The sequence below is a fragment of the Salmo trutta genome, chromosome 9, assembly GCF_901001165.1.
Source record: "Salmo trutta chromosome 9, fSalTru1.1, whole genome shotgun sequence".
Lineage (NCBI taxonomy): Eukaryota > Metazoa > Chordata > Actinopteri > Salmoniformes > Salmonidae > Salmo > Salmo trutta.
In genome coordinates this window covers 7,743,371-7,758,558 of record NC_042965.1, presented here as the reverse complement: position 1 = coordinate 7,758,558, position 15,188 = coordinate 7,743,371, and the positions used below count along the sequence as shown (strand labels likewise).

General features: G+C 43.0%; 1 pseudogene; it reads right to left on the bottom strand.

The window, feature by feature from the left end:
* Positions 1 to 373: 373 nt before the first annotated feature.
* Positions 374 to 15,188, bottom strand: part of LOC115199571 (TNF receptor-associated factor 2-like) — a 29,323-nt pseudogene continuing 14,508 nt past the window's right edge.

Sequence of the window (15,188 nt, the reverse complement as noted above, 5' to 3'; positions counted from 1 at the left end):
TGTAAGTACTGCTACACTCTTAAGACTTTTAAAATTATCTTAAATGTTGAAGTTAAGCAATCTAAATGCAACTAATCGAACACATTATAATTAGCCTGCATGAACCTGTGGAGGTTTTTTTTTGACCAACTTTTTTTATTTTTTTCTTCCTGGGAGGGGTTCAGATCAATGACAGGAAATTATATTCAAGAAGTACATAGATAAAGAATCGAAAAACAGTACCAAAAAAACATGGAAAAAACACCAAAACACCAAGTTAATAAAATGAAAAGTTGATAATTGGCCTACAGTATCTGTCCCATCTCCCATTACACCCCCCCCCCCCCCCTTCTTAGTAGGTGCGACCCATACCTATTCCTCCCCCCTACCTACCTACCTACCTACCTACCACGGGCTCATGTTGTGGACATATCTATGCATAAAACAAGGCGTCAATCACATGTTCTCAGTGATTCTGATCAAGCAAAAAGAAAGTGACCTGGAAAGGAGATATACAGATTAAACATTAACATGGCTGACTCGATACTTACTTACCTTAATGATGCAGAGGGAAAGAGATGAGAACTATAATGACTCATGAGGAGATTTTGTTGTTTGTTTTTTGACATTAGGGAAATACGTATCTCAACTAACATTTCAATTGAAAACCTCAGCCCTCTAAATAAACAATCTATGATGTCTGTTACACAGCTATTACAGAGAGAGCATTACCTTGTGCTTGAATGGCCATGAGAGAAGGGGATCATACTCCCCCTTCATGATCAAAGAAAAGAGAGATACGAGTGCCTTTTCCCACCCCATTCACCATTCAGATACAGCCTTCATGCACACCTTGAATCCATACCTGGATGTGTAGAATGCTAGAAAAAGCAGAGGACACAAAGCCTATTTTGTGCCATGTGTATAGACGACTGTCCCTGTGATTTGACTGTCCTTCACCACTGGCTTTTCTGTTTTAGGTGAAATTGAAATAATACTGTACCAGGAGAGTACAGGTTAGGCCTATTCCAATGGCCAGAGATGGCCTCCATTTTGTAGCTGAGATCAGACAGCCTCCAGATGAAATTATCGTCATAGGAGACCTCCTGGTGGGCGCGGAGGCTTTCTTTCAGGGAACTGATGACAATATATTTCCTGGCCAGTCTGTGCTGCTGCTCTGTAACCTACAGGGCAACAATCAATTCAATTCAACTTTATTAATCCCCACAGGGGCAATTAAGAAGTGCATGCGTCAACTATCCTCCCAAAGTACAGAAAGGTAGGCTAATACAATCAAGAAAGTCACTTTTCTGATGTTCATAATTTACAGTGGTGGAATTGTAGCCTTAGTATTGCTGCATACACCCAGTATTGCTGCATACACCCAGTATTCTTGAAGAAAATGAGAATAATAAAATGCTGGTCTGGCTGAACATTGAGGGGGAAGGGAGAGCATCAAATGTCACATCTTGGTTGGAAAAATAGACTGTTGACAAGAATGAATTTCGCTTTCCTGAAAAATATCCATTTATATCCCGCTTCCGCAAACATTCCTCTCCTACTCTTAAAGTAGAGAGCCTCTTCTCATGTTCATAGAATAACCCCTAACCCCCCTCCCCACAAAATGAAACAGATTTCATCTTCTTAAGAAGGCATAGATAGGTTACAAATATCAACATCCTCCACAATAAATTAGGCCTATACAAACAACAGATATCACACAGAAAACTGTTGATGTCTGTTGTTGTCAGATACATCTATTTGGTCCCCTCTATAATTTGTTCTCGCCGAGCTTTCTGAAATTGTATTGTTGACATTGCATTGTAGCTGAATCACCCCCATTATCCTGGTCAGATAACACGTAACTACATTTTATGTTTAGGACCTTTCAATTTCAGCTGACTGTCTGAGATATGTTTGTTTTGAAAATATACAATTACTGCTTTGTTTTGAGAGAAATTAGAACAGTGATTTAAGATGACAACGTATTTTAAAATATAAAATGACATCGCACTTTTCTGTTAATTAAGCTGACATTTCAACGGCCAGTGAAAAAAGCAGAGAGACCCTGGTAACGTGTTTCTATAAAAAAATGTACACTCATAACTATTGTTTGCTGGAGATAAAATCTGTTTCATTTTGTGGAGAGGGGGGTTATTCTATGTACTGTTACATGAGAAGAGGCTCTCTACTTTAAGAGTAGGAGAGGAACGCTTGCGGAAATGGGATATAAATGGATATTTTTCAGGAAAGCGAAATGCATTCTTGTCAACAGTCCATTTTTCCAACCAAGATGTGACATTTGATGCTCTCCCTTCCCCCTCAATGTTCAGCCAGACCAGCATTTTATTATTCTCAAGACCAGTGAGAGTATAGAGCAATTGTAAGGCTACAATTCTACCACTGCAAATTAGGAGCATCAGAAAAGTTACTTTCTGTAATTTGGGAGGATAGTTGACGCATGCACTTTTTAAAGGCCCGGTGCAGTCAAAAACTAGATTTCCTGTGTTTTATATATATTTCCACACTATGAGGTTGGAAAAATACTGTGCAAATTATGATAATGCCTTTAGTGTAAGAGCTGTTTGAAAATACTGTTTTGGTGGGATGTAGTTTTGGCCTGCCTGGTGACATCAGGTGGTAAATTAGTTAGTGTTACTTGTGGCGGAGCAGGTGTACCCAAGTGCAGACTCAGATGAGGAGACAGGGACAAGGTATTTATTGAAAAGCAGTAGGGGAGTAGGGGCAAGGTAAGCAGGTCCGGAGCGGAATCCAAGAAAGCAGTAGAGCGGGACTGACGAGATGAGGGACTGGAGACAGCGACCAGAGTCAGAGCGGACGAAACTGTAGCGGAGAGAAAAGGAGCATCAGGTTAGGGAAAACCAGGCTCAACAGGATAACAAGATCTATGCAGGAACAAATGGCTTGAATCGCAGACTGACTGAGCAGAGGCTATGATCTGGCAGCGTGGAAGTGGCAGGGCTGAGTATTTGTAGAGGTCTTGCCTCCAGCACACCTGTCTCCACTCACACAATCACATACACCCACAGAGAGAGAGGGAGGGAGGGAGGGAGGGAGAGAGCACTGGGGGAGTGGCGACTTTATGGAGACACAGGATGAGAAGTAGAGGGCGTAGCAGGAGCATATGTAACAAATAGACCAATAAGAAAGAGGGTTCCAAACCTCTGTCAATAACAGCTCATTTTCAGTTTTCCCCTCCCCCTCAGACCACTCCGAGACAGTCCTAGCAAAAATTCTTTCTTGAGAAATTGCTCTTTGCTAAGAACCAACTTTTGTTTATTTTTGACCATTTTAATTGACAACAATCACAGTAAGGTACTTCATTGTTTTCCAGAAATAATTTGATATTCAGATTTAAAAAAAATGGTTGCATTGGACCTTTAATGGTTGTTTTAAGAAGTAGAATTAAACTTTTTTTTTAAGTTCACGGCATGCCCTGGAATGAAACAGCATTAGGTCATATAACTGGTCCACAAAGATGACTGTGTTCTATGACTCACAATATACTGTACCTTTATTTCTAATTGGTGAATCATGTCCTGCTGCTCTGGTTCTCCCTCTCCAAAGCCTCCACGCTCAGCTGGGTCTTTTCCACCTCCCTGTTCAGAACGGAGATGATGTTCTCCAATATCTGGACCCTCTGCTGCAGTGTGTCTATATCTGCAGCCTTATGTCCTTGAGGATGGTCACCTGGTCATAATCTCGCAGACTGTGAGCTGCTGAGCTATCCCATCTGTCCCTTCCATCCGCCTCCCCCTCTGACAGCCCCATGTTCCAGTGGATTTTCAAGTCAGATACAGCCTCTCTGAGCTGGGGCAGCTGCTCAACCATAGCCCCGTTCTCCTTGCCTGGTGCAAAAGCTATCAGTGGGGAGAACTGCAGGTCACTGCTGTTGGTGGTGGCGGCACGCAGCAGGAGCTGAAGGTGGCTGACATGGCTGCTGTTCTCATGGCCTCTCAACCTTCTTTGTGGTCCCCTAAAATACATGGGATTGAAAGACAAAAACGTCAATAACTGTACAGCAAAAGCTTTATAATATGCCACACGTTCTTTGTATTTGATACCCCATTTCTTGTAATCCAATCATTTTACTGTAATGCAATATTGGATTTATTAGATTACCTTAAGTGTGCACCGAACTTCAGAGAAAACAAGAGTCTTGCCTTTTGGGACCTGGAAGATGATTTTTCTGTAGAATCAAGACAATTTTGACAATTAACACGTCATGCAACAACAACAAAAAGTGTTACACAAAAACGATCAGTAGCTATACAACAAATAACATCATTGGATTTGATAGCCACTACATTAAAAACAACGTTTTTTTTTTTTTAGCTTTTGTCATCTTTTTCTCCCCAGGACTGTGACATGAGTGTTTCTGTAAAACAACACACATAGATGCTGAAGATGTTGAGAGAAACAGTGCAACGTAGCCCTACTGTTTTTTTCTTCTTCATGGAATCAATAGCTACACGAGCGATCAAGTAATATACCATTGATTAAATACAGTATTTAATCAAATCAAATCCAATTTTATTGGTCACATACACATGGTTAGCAGATGTTAATGCGAGTAGCGAAATGCTTTTGCTTCTTGACCGTGCAGTAAGATCAAACAAGTAATCTAACAACTTCACAACCTTATACGCACAAGTGTAAAGGAATGAATAAGAACATGTACATATAAATATATGGATGAGCGATGGCTGTGCGTCATAGGCAAGATGCAGTAGATGGTATAGAGTACAGTATATACATATGAGATGAGTAATGTAGGGTATGTAAACATTATATAAAGTTGCATTGTTTAAAGTGACTAGTGATACATTTATTACATCCAATTTTGTAATTATTAAAGTGGCTGGAGATTTGAGTCAGTATGTTGGCAGCAGCCACTCAATGTTAGTGATGGCTGTTTAACAGTCTGATGGCCTTGAGATAGAAGCTGTTTTTCAGTCTCTCGGTCCCAGCTTTGATGCACCTGTTCTGACCTCGCCTTCTGGATGATAGCGGGGTGAACAGGCAGTGGCTCGGGTGGTTGTTGTCCTTGATGATCTTTTTGGCCTTCCTGTGACATCAGGTGGTGTAGGTGTCCTGTAGGGCAGGTAGTTTGCCCCCGGTGATGCGTTGTGCAGACCTCACCACCCTCTGGAGAGCCTTACTGTTGTGGGTGGAGCAGTTGCCATACCAGGCGGTGATACAGCCCGACAGGATGCTCTCGATTGTGCATCTGTTTGAGTGTTTCCGGTGACAAGCCAAATTTCTTCAGCCTCCTGAGGTTGAAGAGGCGCTGTTGCGCCTTCTTCACCACGCTGTCTGTATGGGTGGACCATTTCAGTTTGTCCATGATGTGTATGCCGAGGAACTTAAAACATTCCATCTTCTCCACTACTGTCCCGTCTATGTGGATAGGGGGGTGCTCCCTCTGCTGTTTCCTGAAGTCCACGATCATCTCCTTTGTTTTGTTGACGTTGAGTGTGAGGTTATTTTCCACGGTTTCTGGTTGGGGAAGGTTTTAGTCACCGTGTGTACAACATCACTGATGCATTTGCTAATAAACTCGCTCACCGAATCAGCGTATACATCAATGTTGTTGTCTGAGGCAATCTGGAACATATCCCAGTCCACGTGATCGAAGCAATCTTGAAGCCTGGAATCCGATTGGTTGGACCAGCGTTGAACAGACCTGAGCACGGGCATTTCCTGTTTTAGTTTGTCTATCGGCTGGGAGCAACATGGAGTCGTGGTCAGATTTGACAAAAGGTGGGAGAGGGAGGGCTTTGTATATGTCGTGGAAGTTAGAGTAGCAATGATCCAGAATTCTGCCAGCCCTGGTCGCGCATTCGATATGCTGATAAAACTTGGGGAGCCTTGTTTTCAGATTAGCTTTGTTAAAATCCCCAGCTACAATAAATGCAGCCTCAGGATATGTGGTGTCCAGTTTACATAGAGTCCAATGAAGGTCTTTCAGTGCCGTTGAGGTGTCTGCTTGGGGGGGATATACACGGCTGTGATTATAATCGAAGAGAATTCTCTTGGTAGATAATGCGGTCGGCATTTGATTGTAAGAGATTCTAGGTCACGTGAACAAAAGGACTTGAGTTCCTGTAAGTTGTTATGATCACACCACAACTCGTTAATCATAAGGTGTACATCCCCGACCTTCTTCTTACCAGAACAATGTTTGTTTCTGTCGGCGTGATGCGTGAAGAAACCGGGTGGCTGTACCGACTCTGATAACGTATCCCGAGTGAGCCATGTTTCCATGAAACAGAGAATGACACAATCTCTGATGTCTCTCTGGAAGGCAACCCTTGCTCGTTTTTCATCTACCTTGTTGTCAAGAGATTGGACAACTTAAGGAGTACAGTATTACTATTTTATTGTAGTCAGTAGTCTACACACAGATGCATTTTCAATCGCTTCTTACAATACATTTGATACATTTCTTCCTGTATCATGATGCCTCACACCCTAATGGTTAACCTAACTTTTCTTGAGTCTAAAGTCCTGTGGCTTTCTGCTCCCTTTCGCTGTCGTCCAAAGCTCTAGGCAGCCCCCTGCCCTTCCCAGATCAGTGGTGAAAGGGAATATGGGGCAGCAGTAAACATTGGAGACACTGCTGCTTGAGCTGCGCTGTGGGGACCCAACCAATGTCACACTGACCTCGTCCCCAACAAGGTTTTCCACTAGAGACCAATTCAAACTTATTTTGTAGAATTCCCAGCAACTGTAGCCCCTACAGTATAAAACCACAGGAAACCATACACTGGCTATTTATTTCCAGGAGGAAAAACACTTCATACCAGGGCTGAACATTTGAGAATCTCAGCAAGACCTGTCAGTGGCAGGACTTGCAACTTAGACGAGGTGGTTAGTTTGACAGCTACTGAGTGCACGACTGGAAGTTAATTATTTGGGCCTGTCTTACCTGTAGCTCTGAGGGGCCCATAGAGCGGCAGCATGTGGGGAACATTGACATGTTGTTTGGACAGGCCTTTTCCAGGTGACAGCCCAAGGCCTTTCACAGCACCATGTGACCACAGCCAATGTTGCAGGGGATCAGGGCATACTCACACTGCTCCTGAAAGAGGATTCAAGACAATTCAGAAATCACAATAAACTAACCCAAGCTCAGCACAACATTTCGGAAGATAAACATCTTGATAGCAGCGCAAAGTCCATATCAGCCATCAGTGGCAATTGTCCTCATTAGTTCTAAAATGTATTCATTATTTTGGTACCAATTTTAAATATTTTGCTCTTAAATTGTCTGAAGATTTTCTACAACAGGACTTTTGCTTTAGTGAAAATTTGGGCCCCTGACCCTGATCTAATTACAGTGGGTAGGTATTAAAATGGTCACAAAAAATATCATTTTTTTTATTGTATCATTCACAAATGTGTAAAACAGTGTCAATACCTCAAAGTCCTTGAGAATAGGGTGCAGGCCAGACAGCAGGCTGTTAGCCAGCCTGCCAGCTTAGTGGAGTCTGCCACTAGCACAGTCAGTGTAGTCAGCTCAGCTATCCCCATTGAGACCGTGTCTGTGCCTCGACCTAGGTTGGGCAAAACTAAACATGGCGGTGTTCGCCTTAGCAATCTCACTAGAATAAAGCCCTCTTCCATTCCTGCCATTATTGAAAGATCGTGATACCTCACATCTCCAAATAGGGCTACTTAATGTTAGATCCCTCACTTTCAAGTCAGTTATAGTCAATGAACTAATCACTGATCATAATCTTGATGTGATTGGCCTGACTTGAAACATAGCTTAATCCTGATGAATTTACTGTGTTAAATGAGGCCTCACCTCCTGGTTACACTAGTGACCATATCCCCCGCGCATCCCGCAAGGCGGAGGTGTTGCTAACATTGTCAGACACCTACAGAGGGTGGCGCCCCTCCTCGCCCGCTCGGCGAGGAGGGGAGTAGAGGGTGGTGCCTTTTATTTTGCACACTCTGCACTCCGGTATTGTTATTTTTCCGTGCGAATATTTATTAAAGTTTATTCCCGGAATCATCCGTCTCCTGCGCCTGACTCCACCTCTCCTGATTCCTCAAGCCACCCATTGTGACAAACATTTACGATAGCAGATTTCAAAATACAAAAAAAATATATGTTTTCGTCTTTTGAGCTTCTAGTCATGAAATCTATGCAGCCTACTCAGCCTACTCAATCACTTTTTATAGCTACTGTTTACAGGCCTCCTGGGCCATATACAGCGTTCCTCACTGAGTTCCCTGAATTCCTATTGGACCTTGTAGTCATAGCAGATAATATTTACATGGAAAAGTCCACAGACCCACTCCAAAAGGCTTTCGAAGCCATCATCGACTCAGTGGGTTTTGTCCAACATGTCTCTGGACCTACTCACTGCCACAGTCATACTCTGGACCTAGTTTTATCCCATGGAATACATGTTGTGGATCTTAATATTTTTCCTCATAATCCTGGACTATCGGACCACCATTTTATTACGTTTGCAATCGCAACAAATAATCTGCTCAGACCCCAACCAAGGAGCATCAAAAGTCATGCTATAAATTCTCAGACAACCCAAAGATTCCTTGATGCCCTTCCAGACATCAGAGGACAAAAATCAGTTAACCACCTAACTGAGGAACTCAATTTAACCTTGCGCAGTACCCTTGATGCAGTTGCACCCCTAAAAACTAAAAACATTTGTCATAAGAATCTAGCTCCCTGGTATACAGAAAATACCCGAGCTCTGAAGCATGCTTCCAGAAAATTGGAACGGAAATGGCGCCACACCAAACTGAAAGTCTTCCGACTAGCTTGGAAAGACAGTACCGTGCAGTATCGAAGAGCCCTCACTGCTGCTCGATCATCCTATTTTTCCAACCTAATTGAGGAAAATAAGAACAATCGGAAATTCATTTTTGATACTGTCGCAAAGCTAACTAAAAAGCAGCATTCCCCAAGAGAGGATGGCTTTCACTTCAGCAGTAATAAATTCATGAACTTCTTTGAGGAAAAGATCATGATCATTAGAAAGTAAATTATGGACTCCTCTTTAAATCTGCGTATTCCTCCAAAGCTCAGTTGTCCTGAGTCTGCACAACTCTGTCAGGACCTAGGATCAAGGGAGACACTAAAGTGTTTTAGTACTATATCTCTTGACACAATGATGAAAATAATCATGGCCTCTAAACCTTCAGGCTGCATACTGGACCCTATTCCAACTAAACTACTGAAAGAGCTGCTTCCTGTGCTTGGCCCTCCTATGTTGAACATAATAAACGTCTCTCTATCCACCGGATGTGTACCAAACTCACTAAAAGTGGCAGTAATAAAGCCTCTCTTGAAAAAGCCAAACCTTGACCCAGAAAATATAAAAAACTATCGGCCTATATCGAATCTCCCATTCCTCTCAAAAATATTAGAAAAAGCTGTTGCGCAGCATCTCACTGCCTTCCTGAAGACAAACAATGTATACGAAATGCTTCAGTCTGGTTTTAGACCCCATCATAGCACTGAGACTGCACTTGTGAAGGTGGTAAATTACCCTTTAATGGCGTCAGACCGAGGCTCTGCATCTGTCCTCGTGCTCTTAGACCTTAGTGCTGCTTTTGATACCATCGATCACCACGTTCTTTTGGAGAGATTGGAAACCCAAATTGGTCTACACGGACAAGTTCTGGCCTGGTTTAGATCTTATCTGTCGGAAAGATATCAGTTTGTCTCTGTGAATGGTTTGTCCTGACAAATCAACTGTAAAATTCAGTGTTCCTCAAGGTTCTGTTTTAGGACCACTATTGTTTTCACTATATATTTTACCTCTTGGGGATGTCATTCGAAAACATAATGTTAACTTTCACTGCTATGCGAATGACACACAGCTGTACATTTTAATGAAACATGGTGAAGCCCCAAAATTGCCCTCGCTAGAAGCCTATGTTTCAGACATAAGGAAGTGGATGGCTGCAAACTTTATACTTTTAAACTCGGACAAAACAGAGATGCTTGTTCTAGGTCCCAAGAAACAAAGAGATCTTCTGTTGAATCTGACAATTAATCTTGATGGTTGTACAGTCGTCTCAAATAAAACTGAAGGACCTCGGCGTTACTCTGGACACTGATCTCTCTTTAGACGAACATATACAGATTGTTTCAAGGACAGCTTTTTTCCATCGGCGTAACATTGCAAAGATCAGAAATGTTCTGTCCAAAATTGATGCAGAAAAATTAATCCATGCTTTTGTTACTTCTAGGTTAGACAACTGCAATGCTCTACTTTCCGGCTACCCGGATAAAGCACTAAATAAACTTCAGTTATTGCTAAATACGGCTGCTAGAATCCTGACTAGAACCAAAAAATGTGATCATATTTCTCCCTACACTGGCTTCCTGTTAAGGCAAGGGCTGATTTCAAGGTTTTACTGCTAACCTACAAAGCATTACATGGGCTTGCTCCTACCCATCTTTCCGATTTGGTCCTGCCGTACATACCTACACGTACAAGATGCAGGCCTCCTAATTGTCCCTAGAATTTCTAAGCAAACAGCTGGAGGCAGACTCCGTCTCAACCTTTAAATCTTTATTGAAGACTCATCTCTTCAGTAGGTCCTATGATTGAGTGTAGTTTGGCCCAGGAGTGTGAAGGTGAACGGAAAGGCACTGGAGCAACGAACAGCCCTTGCTGTCTCTGCCTAGCCGGTTCAGGTCTCTCCACTGGGATTCTCTGCCTCTAACCCTATTACAGGGGCCGAGTCACTGGCTTACTGGTGCTCTTCCATGCTGTCCCTAGGAGGGGTGCGTCACTTGAGTGGGTTGAGTCACTGACATGGTCTTCCTGTCTTGGTTGGCACCCCCCCTTGGGTTGTGCCGTGGCGGAGATCTTTGTGGGCTATACTCGGCCTTGTCGCAGGATGGTAAGTTGGTGGTTCAAGATATCCCTCTAGTGGTGTGGGGGCTGTGCTTTGGCAAAGTGGGTGGGGTTATATCCTGGCTGTTTGGCCCTGTCCGGGGGTATCATCGGATGGGGCCACAGTGTCTCCTGACCCCTCCTGTCTCAGCCTCCAGTATTTTTGCTGCAGTAGTTTGTGTCGGGGGGCTAGAGTCAGTCTGTTATATCTGGAATATTTCTACAGTGTCATGTGTGGATTTAAGTATGCTCTCTCTAATTCTTTCTCTCTTTCTCTCTCGGGGGACCTGAGCCCTAGGACCATGCCTCAGGACTACCTGGCATGATGACTCCTTGCTGTCCCCAGTCCACCTGGCCGTGCTATTGCTCCAGTTTCAACTGTTCTGCCTACGGCTATGGAACCCTGACCTGTTCACCGGACGTGCTACCTGTCCCAGACCTGCTGTTTTCAACTCTCTAGAGACAGCAGGAACGGTAGAGATACTCTCAATGATCGGCTATGAAAAGCCAACTGAGATTTACTTCTGAGGTGCTGATTTGTTGCACCCTCGACAACTACTGTGATTATTATTATTTGACCATGCGGTGTCATTTATGAACATCTGGGCCATGTTCTGTTATAATCTCCACCCGGCACAGCCAAAAGAGGACTGGCCACCCCTCATAGCCTGGTTCCTCTCTAGGTTTCTTCTGGGTTTTGGCCTTTCTAAGGAGCCACCGTGCTTCTACACCTGCATTGCTTGCTGTTTGGGGTTTTAGGCCGGGTTTCTGTACAGCACTTTGAGATATCAGCTGATGTAAGAAGGGCTATATAAATACATTTGATTTGAATACTCCTCCAGGAGCACCCTTGGTTAGCACAATGCACTTTCAATTCCAAGATCTCCTTATTGATGGTAGCACCACTGAATAACTGCAGTAACACATAGGAGAATTAAGATCAACTTTCAGTACTTCAATTACTAATTCAGTCCTTAATTCAGTCCCACCATGTTTTTTTTTGCACAACAAAGAATAGTTTGATTTCTACATATCACACCGGTGCTTTCCTCAGTGCTAAACTGAGCATGACAACGTTCTCTGGCTGTCATTGTTGTTAGTTGACACAGTTTGAAGTTTTAAGCTCTGCTGTGTCTCTACCGCTCAAAAGCAACAAACACACAAAGCCATTTTATCTCTTTAATCATCATAATAAGAAATCATTCAATACAACAGTAGCTTCTTAAAACTGACAACAATGCACCCACTGTGTAAGTAACAGTCAGAGACAGTCAAGCCTTTGCTTTGTGAGCTTACAAGGGAAGATTAACGCAAATATAAAGTAAAACATTTGAGTTACTGTATAACAAGCTTAGTTTCCATTCCACTGTGATGCTCAAAGTATTCGCTGTGGCCAATTAACCCAATTGAATCAAAACATAGGAGTCACCTGTCCTGAAAATAGACTTTTCCAACTGATATTGATATGAATATACTCAAGGCCTATTATTTTAGCACAACAAACCAAAATCCTAATTAAACAAGTGAGACGATTATGGGTTGTCTCTTCTGCCTAGGATGTTTTGAGGAGCTGATGCTGAACCCCATTCTGATGCTGAACCTGTCACACCCTGATCTGTTTCACCTGTCTTGTGATTGTCTCCACCTCATCCAGGTGTCGCTTATTTTCCCTGGTGTAGAAATCCCTGTGTTTCCTGTCTCTCTGTGCCAGTTCGTCTTGTATGTTTCTCAAGTCAACCAGCGGTTTTCCCGTACTCCTGCTTCTATTCTCTTTTGCTAGTCCTCTCGGTTTTTGACCCTTGCCTGTTTTCTGGACTCCGTATCCACCTGCCTGAACATTCTGCCTGCCCTGACCTCGAGCCTGCCTGCCACTCTGTACCTCCTGGACTCTGAACTGGTTTTGACCTTTTGCCTGTCCACGACCATTCTCTTGCCTACCCCTTTTGGATTGTTTAATAAATATCAAGACTCAAACCATCTGCCTCCCGGGTCTGCATCTGGGTCTCGCTGAACCACATTCCTTCGGTTACAGTGAAGACCAACATGGTCTCATTAGAATAAGTTGAAATAATGCTTTTTTAACAATCTAGTTATGTCACGTATGCTGATGTATTAGTTATGTTACCTACTGACATAACATATCACTTATCATTATAATGACGTATTTGTTATAGGTTATCTGCTGACATAACTTATCACTATAATGATGTATTGGTTATATGCTTACATAACTGTTACGGATACAGGTAGTGTGTTTCTTTTCTCTCCTTCTCCCCTCACAGGTGACAATCATCATTTCCCCAATCAGTCGCTAATCAAAAGACACCTGCACCTTTTCATTTACCCTATCACAGCCCCTTTCCCTTGGTTTAAAAACCCAGTCAGTAGTTTTCTCACCAGTTCAATCTCTGTAGCTCGATCTCTCTGTGTCTCAAGCTCTCGCTCATTTGTTTTGCCCATACATGTCACATTTGTCCGTCAGCCTATGAGTATTGTTTTGTTGAAGTGTTGACTGTTTGTTTGGTGGGAAAAGGGGGTACCAAGACCAGTCGCCCATGGGCCTACATTACACGTAGGAAAACGGTGTCTAAATACACTTAGAACTGGGCGGACCACCCACTGTATTTTTGGTTAGTTAGTTAGCTGTACTGAAGTAGGCTAGTCTAGTTTAGGGGTGTTTTTGGATTATTGTTTCTTTCCTTGGGTCCAGCTCAGCCCCTTTTCTCACACCCCTTTACCGTGTGTTTAAAATAAACCATTAGTGTTTGACGGTAGGATTTAAGTTGTCTGTGGTTCTGTTCTCACTGTTACTTTTTCACTGTTATAATTTGCATGAGTTATGTTACGGGTCTCGTTGCCATCCCCCCAGACTGCAGGGCCAAAGGGATTCGTAACATAAGTGGTGGCTCAGCCGGGATCTGTCTTTACTGACACCCATGCCGCTTGTGCAACTTATTGTAGTGGTTAGTTCAGTGTTGAGCGTCATAGCTGATATAGCATTAGTGTTTGCTATTTGTTGGCTCGAGTAGTAGTGCAAAATGGCTACTTTTGATTTGAAATCCTTTTTGGATAAACCTTCGTGGGAGGTTTTTGACAAATGTCGTAGAGTTTAGTTAAAGCGGAGGTTAAGCAACTGGTGTTAAATGTTTTGTTGGAAGAACAAGTGCTTCTATTACCGCTGCCTGAGCCTACTACCCCTGTAGGTTATGTTGCGGCTCCTGTAAGCCCATCGGTGTCTGAGACTGAGGGCGAGGCTAAAGCTCCAGCCACATTGCCCCGTTTTGATCCACTCTCCCCCCTGTCAACCGGTGATGCCAGGAGGGATGTCCATTCAATACAGTTCCAACTGGCGGCAGAAGAGAGCCCAAATTAGGTGAGAAAATCTCCAGCTGGAAATGTTTGAACTTGAGGCAGAAAGAGAACAGCGGCATTTGGAAATGTGTAAACTTGAAAAAGAACGAGAACAGCGGCAGAAAGAGATCAGCGGCAGATGGAGTTCAATGCGCCAGATGGAACTGGAGGCAGAGACAGCAAGGCTAGCCTTCGTTCCTGCTGTGCCTGTTATTGAGGCATCCTCACCAACTGGAGCTTCCAACACTTTTGACATTAGTAGGCAGATTGAATCTCTGAACAAAGGTACCAAGGCAGAGGTTGACTCCTATTTTTGTACGTATAGCCGTAGCATTGAAATGGCCTGAAGAGGTATGGTGCCTCTTACGTGTAAATAAACTGGTAAAGCCCAAGAGGTTTTGTCAGCGCTACCTCTTGAAGACAGTTTGAATTATGAAGTGGTCAAAGCTACTGTTCTTCGCGCCTATGAGCTTGTTCCTGAGGCATACCGACAGATTTAGGTCTCATAGAAAGTCTTCTAGTAAGACTTATGTTTAATTTGCTAGAGACAAGGGAAATCTGTTTGATAAATGGCATGCTGCTAGCAAGGTAACTGATTTCAACTCTCTCCGGGAGTTAATCTCTTTGCTATAGGGGGCAGTATTTTCACTTGCAGGATGAAAAACATACTCAAATTAAACTGGTTACTACTCTGGCCCAGAAACTAGAATATGCATATTAGTAGATTTGGATAGAAAACACTCTGATGTTTCTAAAACTGTTTGAATTGTGTCTGTGAGTATAACAGAACTCATATGGCAGACAAAAACCTGAGAAGAATCCAACCAGGAAGTGGAAAGTCTAAGAATTGTAGTTATTTTGAATCTCTATCGAAATTAGTGTCTGTGGGGTCACGTTGCACTTCCATTGGCTGTCAACAGCCTTCAGAAAGTTCTGTCACTGGGCAAA